The following is a 7500-nucleotide window of genomic DNA, read 5'->3' on the forward strand; positions in this document are numbered from 1 at the left end:
ATACATACAAATATACATACATACATACATATAAATATACATACATACATATAAATATACATACATACATATAAATATACATACATACATATAAATATACATACATATAAATATACATACATACATATAAATATACATACATACATATAAATATACATACATACATATAAAATATACATACATACATATAAATATACATACATATAAATATACATACATAAATATACATACATATATATACATAAATATATATACATATATATACATATATATACATAAATATATATACATAAATATATATACATGTATATATATATATATATAAAATATTTATATATGTAAATATATACAAATATACATACAAATAAATCTTTATATATAGATACATACATACATATATATATATATATATATAAATACACATATCTAAATATATATATATATATCTAAAAAGTATATATATATATATATATATATATATATATATATATAAAATATATATACATATATAGAAATATAGTATACATATATAAAAATATATATACATAAAGGCGGTGCTCCAGCATGGCCGCAGTCAAAGGACTGAAACAAATAAAAGAGTAAAAGAGTATATATAAAAATATATATACATATATAAAAATATATATACGTACATATATATATACAAATACCTAAATAAAAATATATACATAAATATATATATATACACACACACACACACACACACACACACACACGGTACAAACACACTACATAGCTAGGTGAATTGATGGCCAGATAAATGTACAGATACGTACATAATCAGCACACAACAAACAAAAAATATTCCTCTAAACAGCAAAATATACAAACATACATACAAATAAACAGATAAATAAATTAATACGTAACAACAGGTTACTGAACCAACATTAGAAGACAACAATAACCTCCAATGTCCCCAAAAAATACCAATATTTGTTGTACATACCTAGAAATACTTTAAAAAACTGGGATGGATACGACAATAACATAAGTGATGATGCTTAAAGACATCAGTTTCTGGACAATGGCAAACATCACTGTGTCCTGCCTTCTCTCTTATGACTAGATTCACACGGACTTTTAACCATCTTAGGCTGAGTTAGTTATTTTTCCCCCCTGTATCTGCTTTCTTTCCGAAGTATTATCAATACAGTTAGTGTTTTTTTTTTGTTTTTTTTTTCTGTTCGCCTGAAGTAGTTTCTCTGTTTCATTGGAAGTAATAAACTACATTTGCTGCTGATTACTTTTTATAAGATACTACTTCCGTTTGAAATATCGCATAGGATAGACACACCCTCTTACTTTCACTATCGCAGCTACACCAGATACAACCGCTTTATTGACTATATATATTCTTTTACTAGTTTCGGCTCGAGAACTGTGGCCATGCTGTAGCCTCTCTCTCTCTCTCTTTCTCTCTGTATATATTTATGTGTGTGTATATATATACATACAATTTGTGTTTGTGTATATATATATGAATGTATGTACATATATGTGTTTGTATATATATATATATATATATATATATATACATGTGTATACATGTACACCCATATATATGTATGTGTACATATGTACATATATGTATCTCTCTCTCTCTCTCTCTCTCCGTGCCATATGTGTGTGTGTGTGTGTGTGTATAGTTGCAGTAATTATAGTTTTATATAGTTTTATTGATACGAAAGAGATTGTTATGTCGTTGGATGAGTATAATAATAATAATAATAATAATAATAATAATAATAATAATAATAACAATAATAACGAGGTTATAGTGTTGCAGTTGCCATAGCAATAGAGGGTATTCTGTCGAATTTGACTTTGCCTTTTATCCTTTCGGGCACAAATAAAATAAGTATCAGTTGAACGCTGGGGTCGATGTAATCGACTCCCCCACCCATCCACACACCCCAATTGCTGGCCCTGTGCCAAAATTTGAAACTAATTAAATGGGTAAAGGGATGTAATTATTTAGAAATTATAATAATGCTTATTTCCCTTGTGTTTCATGCGTTTCGATGCAGACGCTAATGCACAAATTCGATATAATACATGATTAAACGAACAAGGTATAGAATGATAATAGTTAATTGATAGTTTATCTGAGGATATGTACTGGATCACGTATATGCATAAACAGACAAACACACACACATTTTAGGATATGTATACACGTAGTAGATAGAATATTGTTGTTACAATTGTGTTGTAGCAACTGTAAACCTGTAACTGTAAACCTGTCACTTGTGTAGTCACACGCTCTGAGATACGTCTTTATGGGTACTATGTGTTGCATCATCAGTAATGTTTCTAGGGTCTCCGGATGGGGGTTCTTCAAAACATGCAAGTGGGGATTTTGCAAGTTTGAAGCTCATCCGTGCCCTTACCACGAGCTTCTCTACTTTCCCAAGGATCCATTTAGCTCTTTGTACTGTTGTTGTTACTGTGGGCTCATCGATGAAGGCTCAGATGAATGGTTTGCCTTAGTTTTGTCAAGTATAAGAGACCCCAGCAACCATCTCCTCAACTGACTTGACCTAGAAGTTGCACCCAGTGATCGTTCCCATGTCTGGTTGGTGCCAAATTAATGTCAGCTGGTCAGAGTAAACCCGCAGCTTCAAGTCTTTTATCGTCTGGATACATGGTCTCTCTGTCACTGTCTCTATCTATCTTTCTGTCTATCCATTTCTGTTTCTCCCTCCTTCATGCTCCTCCTCTCACTAGTACAAATTCAACCAGTTTGTATGGGATCGAGACAGAAGCGTTGGCCAGGTTCAGTCGCAGCACGACTGGAGTAACGTGAAATGAAGTGTTTTGCTCAAGAACACTACTCGCTCTTACAAATAGTTGATTAAAAAGGTCCTGTAATTAAGCTGCCAAGACGAGAAAATACACACACTGGGATCATGTCGGTGAATTGTAGCTGCCTTCCAGGTTGGGTAAGAGTGTGATGACGACTGTTAAAAGCAGCAAAACGCGTATATGGTCAGCTTAGCTGCAGGCGGCCAAAAGTGAAGTTTGGCGCTCAAAATGCGCCTATCTATAGGCCCGTTTTGGAGAATATTCAGGAGGCTTTTAGAAAGATGCATCACATAATGTTTGGCTGCTGATCGGGCCATAACTCGGTCGATCACGTGAAAAAGCTGTCATTAAACCGTGATTTTAATTTGGGGGTTCGTCGATTCGGTTTCGAATCTTGCTATACATTCTTTCGGAATTGATAAATTAAATACCAGTCAAGCACTGAGGTTGATGTAATCGATAAGCTCCATACTCCAAAAATGCTGGCCATGTGCCTATAACCGAAAGGTTATAGATCCATTCCAAAGCAAAAATACATACACACACACACTTACACACTCATGCACACGCACGCACACACACACACACACACTCTCATGCACAAATACGTACGCACGCGCGCGCACACACACACACACACTCATGCACGCACGCACACAGAGTGAGGCTTCATAGTAATAAGGTCAGGTGTTCATTTCTAGGAACGAGCGTGGCACATTGTGTCTGTGAGCGAGGCACTTCATTTTTTAGTCTACTCAGAGCTGCAATTAATACCAACCACGCGTCTGTCTCTGTCTCTCTCTGTCTCTCTCTATCTCTTTCTCTCTCTCTCTCTCTCTCTGTCTCTCTCTCTCTCTGTGTGTGTGTCTCTCTCTCTGTGTCTCTCTCTCTCCCTCTCTCTCTCTCACGCACACACACAAGCTGTCACATCCTGAATATTCCGCTGGGTGTAGTCGGTACGGTACATGTTGCCAAATCACATGCTGGCTTGTGGTTGATGATCAACTCCCCCAAAAGGGTCGAAGAATCCATACACCTGTTTCTCTCTTTTAATTGTCTGTATACATCAATATTGTACAGACGAATTGCTTACAATCGTCGTTAAAACTGACAAGATTGGCTAAAAAAAAAACACCCTGTATATATATGCTAAGTCGGGTATGAAAGCAACGAAACGAACCGTTGTTAACACTACAGTAATGGCCCAACACGTGTGCGTGCACACACACACACACACACACACACACGCAAAGCTTATTAGCATGTACATATGTGTGTGTGTATACACTCATGCATATACACACATATTACTCGTACATTATATGTATGTGTGTATATCTATCTATCTATCTATCTATCTATCTATCTGTCTATCTATCTATTTATCTATGTATCTATCTGTCTGTCTGTCTGTCTGTCTATGTATGTATGTATGTATCTATCTATCTAGCTATCCGTGTGTGTGTATATATTTATATATATATATATAGCACTCTGCTATAAGTCCACTGCATCTTCGAGCAGAAACGGCTGTAAGCTAATGAAATTCATAAGATAATTGTTTATTTGCTTTGTCATTTAATTTTCTGAAACACACATACATACGGCACACAGGATTAGCCGAACGTTTTGACCACTGGGCTAACCGCCACGTCACATTTCGAATCTTCTGTATATTATGTGCGTGCATGTGTATGAAAATAATCGTTTATTTTATGCTTATTTATATTCGATAAACAATCACATTGTAACTTTTCTTGTCAAAATAAAACTAAAAAAAAGCAAATTATGCATTTTCAACCTGTTACTGAAAACTATAAAACACACCCGCTTTAACTAACACCTTACGTTAAAGTAACAACACGCACACACACATTCATTTATTGTTGATTGTCGGAAAAAAGAGACTTAGTACCTTAGTTTGATTTTCACTTATGGGTGCTCGGGGGCTCTGCAAGCAAGTTACACGCACACATACCGCACATTGCACAACGCACTCACGCACGCACGCAGAGCTTTAACTTTCAACAAGAGAACCTTTACAAAGTCACTCAGCATGCGAGAAATAGCAACTAAATTCTCTAAAATTTACCTTGCCATCTTTAAAAAAAAAATAAAGTGATACATTTGACCATGTTATTCTAGATAAAGAAAGTAAACCTACACAGGTTGGTCACGGCTGGGACGCCTTTTGATCATGGTTCTACTTATTCAGAGCAGATCCCCTGGGCTAAACAGCAACCACATCACACCTTACAATTAAATTCATACAAATTCCATTATCTAAACTCTAATCGAAATTATTTTTTAACAACGTATTTTATTTGCCCATGAATCGAAACCGGATTCTTGTATTCACTACATATCTCACCCCCAATAAATGGTCAACTAAGTATCACCAACAAAACTTTAGACACTATCAAGGAATTTGGTGGTGCAACTTCCCGCTCCGTCTATCACTCGCTTTATATAATATTAATCTTTTTATTTTTAGTTACAGTTTAAAATGTAGGTCAATCTTAACTTAATGACGAATTGCTTGTTTTGCTGTTATGCCGTCCAACCACTGTCAGTTTATTTACACAGAATCAATTTACAAATTTTTTGAGTGTATAAAATATTTCTCAGTATTTTTATCTTTTTTCGTCGGCAAAGTTTGTTTTTGGAGAAAAAAAAATAAACAACAAAACTTAATCTCGTTGCATAAAGCCTTTTTTTTTAATTTACAAACAAGCCTGATAGATAAATTTCTATCATACAGGCTTGTAAACAAAAGTATTCTTGTAACTTTGGAAGTGCAATATTAAATATATTTTATGGTGTCTACTAGTAGAATTAATGATTTAAGATGATTGAGAGATAAAGGTTAAAGATCTGTGTTTGACGAGGAAATCATCGGATTTTGATTGACCTCACGAGGATTATAATGTTGAAAACACGTGAGTCTAGTCGTCCAACTTGAATGAATGTTGTCGGATGATATAAATTATATGGCAAAGGAAATAATAAGAGCAAAAGAGAAATCTCCAAAAATTCTATAATTCTATAATTTGGTTGTTGACGGAAACTGTGTCGAAGCTTGTCGTGTGTGTGTGTGTGTGTGTGTGTGTGTGTAGGTGCATGGTTTAGTGGTTAGACGGTTGCGCTTACAATTGTAAAGATGCGAGTTTGATTCTCGGACCAGGCAGTACATTATGTTCTTGAGCAAGACACTTTATTTCATGTTGCTCCATTTCACTCATCTGTAGAAATGAGTTGCAACGACACCGGTGCCATGCTGTATCGGCCCTTGCCTTTCCCATGGACTACATTGGTAGTTTGAAGATGGAAAATTGGCATGTGTGGGCGACTACTGATCTTTTACAGATCTGGTCAGTTTCACTGAATGTCCTCCCTCAAATGCATCAAAACATTTCTATAGAACTTTTGATTGATGGTCTGGGCCCTAGGGAATGAATTCTTGATGCACAATTTCACATTTCTTTTGTGCTCGGGTGACCCTACAGCTTCCAAGAGTACAACTGTATTCATCTTTGCTTAGATAAAATGACTAAATTGTGGGTGTTAAGTCCCCATGAAGAGGTCTTTGTAACTTTTAAGAAGATGAAATTTTAGAAATATTACTTCATTTGTGTATGATATCTATGGTGGAAGATTTTAATTCAAAACTTATGAAAACAAGACATTTGTACTACAGAGCCAGTTTCAGCCAGGTTGGTAATGTAAGAGTTAAATTACATAATCTTTTATGGGGGCAACAAAATCTTTTAAGCGCTTAGGGCCTCAGTGGGTCTTAATCTGGGCCTGCTTATGCTTGTCTTTTCATCATACTTTAGCTTCTTATCATCTGGCACAAGGCAACCTCTCTCTCTTCTATAACCCATCTTAGTTGAGAGGCACTTGGTACACACTGAAAAGTGGTTGATGTGAGGAAGGGCATCCATCCATAGAAACAATTGCCTAAGTAGACATTAGACATCCCTGCAATCCTACAACTCACCAGACCCTCTCAAATCATCCAAACTACATCAGTAAGGAAACAGATGTTAAATGATGATGAGGGTGATGACAATTATATACAGATATAGCATGGCTAGGTACAGGCATAGCAGTATTGTCAATAAAAGCACATCCGAACCATGTAGTCCTGCATTCAGCCCAATTGCATGGCATCTTGGGCCAGTCTTCAACTGTAGCCCTGGGTCAATCAAAGCCCTTCAAGTTTATTTCAGCCCTTCACCTTTGGGCCTCATGGAGGCAGTGACGAGTGACTGAGACCTTTGGTTGTATAGCAGGCTTGAGAAGAACTGCCAAGCCAAGTGGGATTAGAATCATGGCTGATGCCAGTGTTTTGTAATCGGCAGCTGTGTCAATGACACTTAAGAAGCACTTAAAAAGTTAGTGTTAAGAAGGGCATTAAACTATAGAGACCATGCCAAATAAGACTGGAACCTAGTGTAGCTCTGCAGCTTATCAGTGTTCAGTCAAACTGTCCAACCCACGCCAGCATGGAAAACAGATGTTAAATGATGATGATGATATGTGTGTGTGTGTGTGTGTGTATGGCCTTGTCTTGATATGTAATTGAGTGTCCCTCTTATGCAGGCATTGTTCTTCATTCCCAGTCTTCTGTGAAAACATGCTAAGGCATGGGAAATATTAGTTTGCTTG

The 7500-nt window shown here is 36.0% G+C and overlaps 1 protein-coding gene across 6 annotated transcripts in view; it reads right to left on the reverse strand.

The window, feature by feature from the left end:
* LOC106874154 (testis-expressed protein 2) overlaps positions 1 to 7500 on the reverse strand; it is a 38715-nt gene that overhangs the window by 27440 nt on the left and 3775 nt on the right. For 4 of the 6 annotated variants that reach the window (XM_089339977.1, XM_089339975.1, XM_089339976.1 and 1 more), the window contains exon 1: positions 971 to 1259. The exons of the other annotated variants lie outside the window; for them this stretch is intronic. The gene's annotated coding sequence lies outside the window, so the exon portion shown is untranslated. Of the gene's footprint in view, positions 1 to 970; positions 1260 to 7500 lie in introns of those variants that run through there. 6 annotated transcript variants of the gene reach the window in all.

The sequence above is a fragment of the Octopus bimaculoides genome, chromosome 22, assembly GCF_046866305.1.
Source record: "Octopus bimaculoides isolate indiv1 chromosome 22, ASM4686630v1, whole genome shotgun sequence".
In the NCBI taxonomy this organism is placed as follows: domain Eukaryota; kingdom Metazoa; phylum Mollusca; class Cephalopoda; order Octopoda; family Octopodidae; genus Octopus; species Octopus bimaculoides.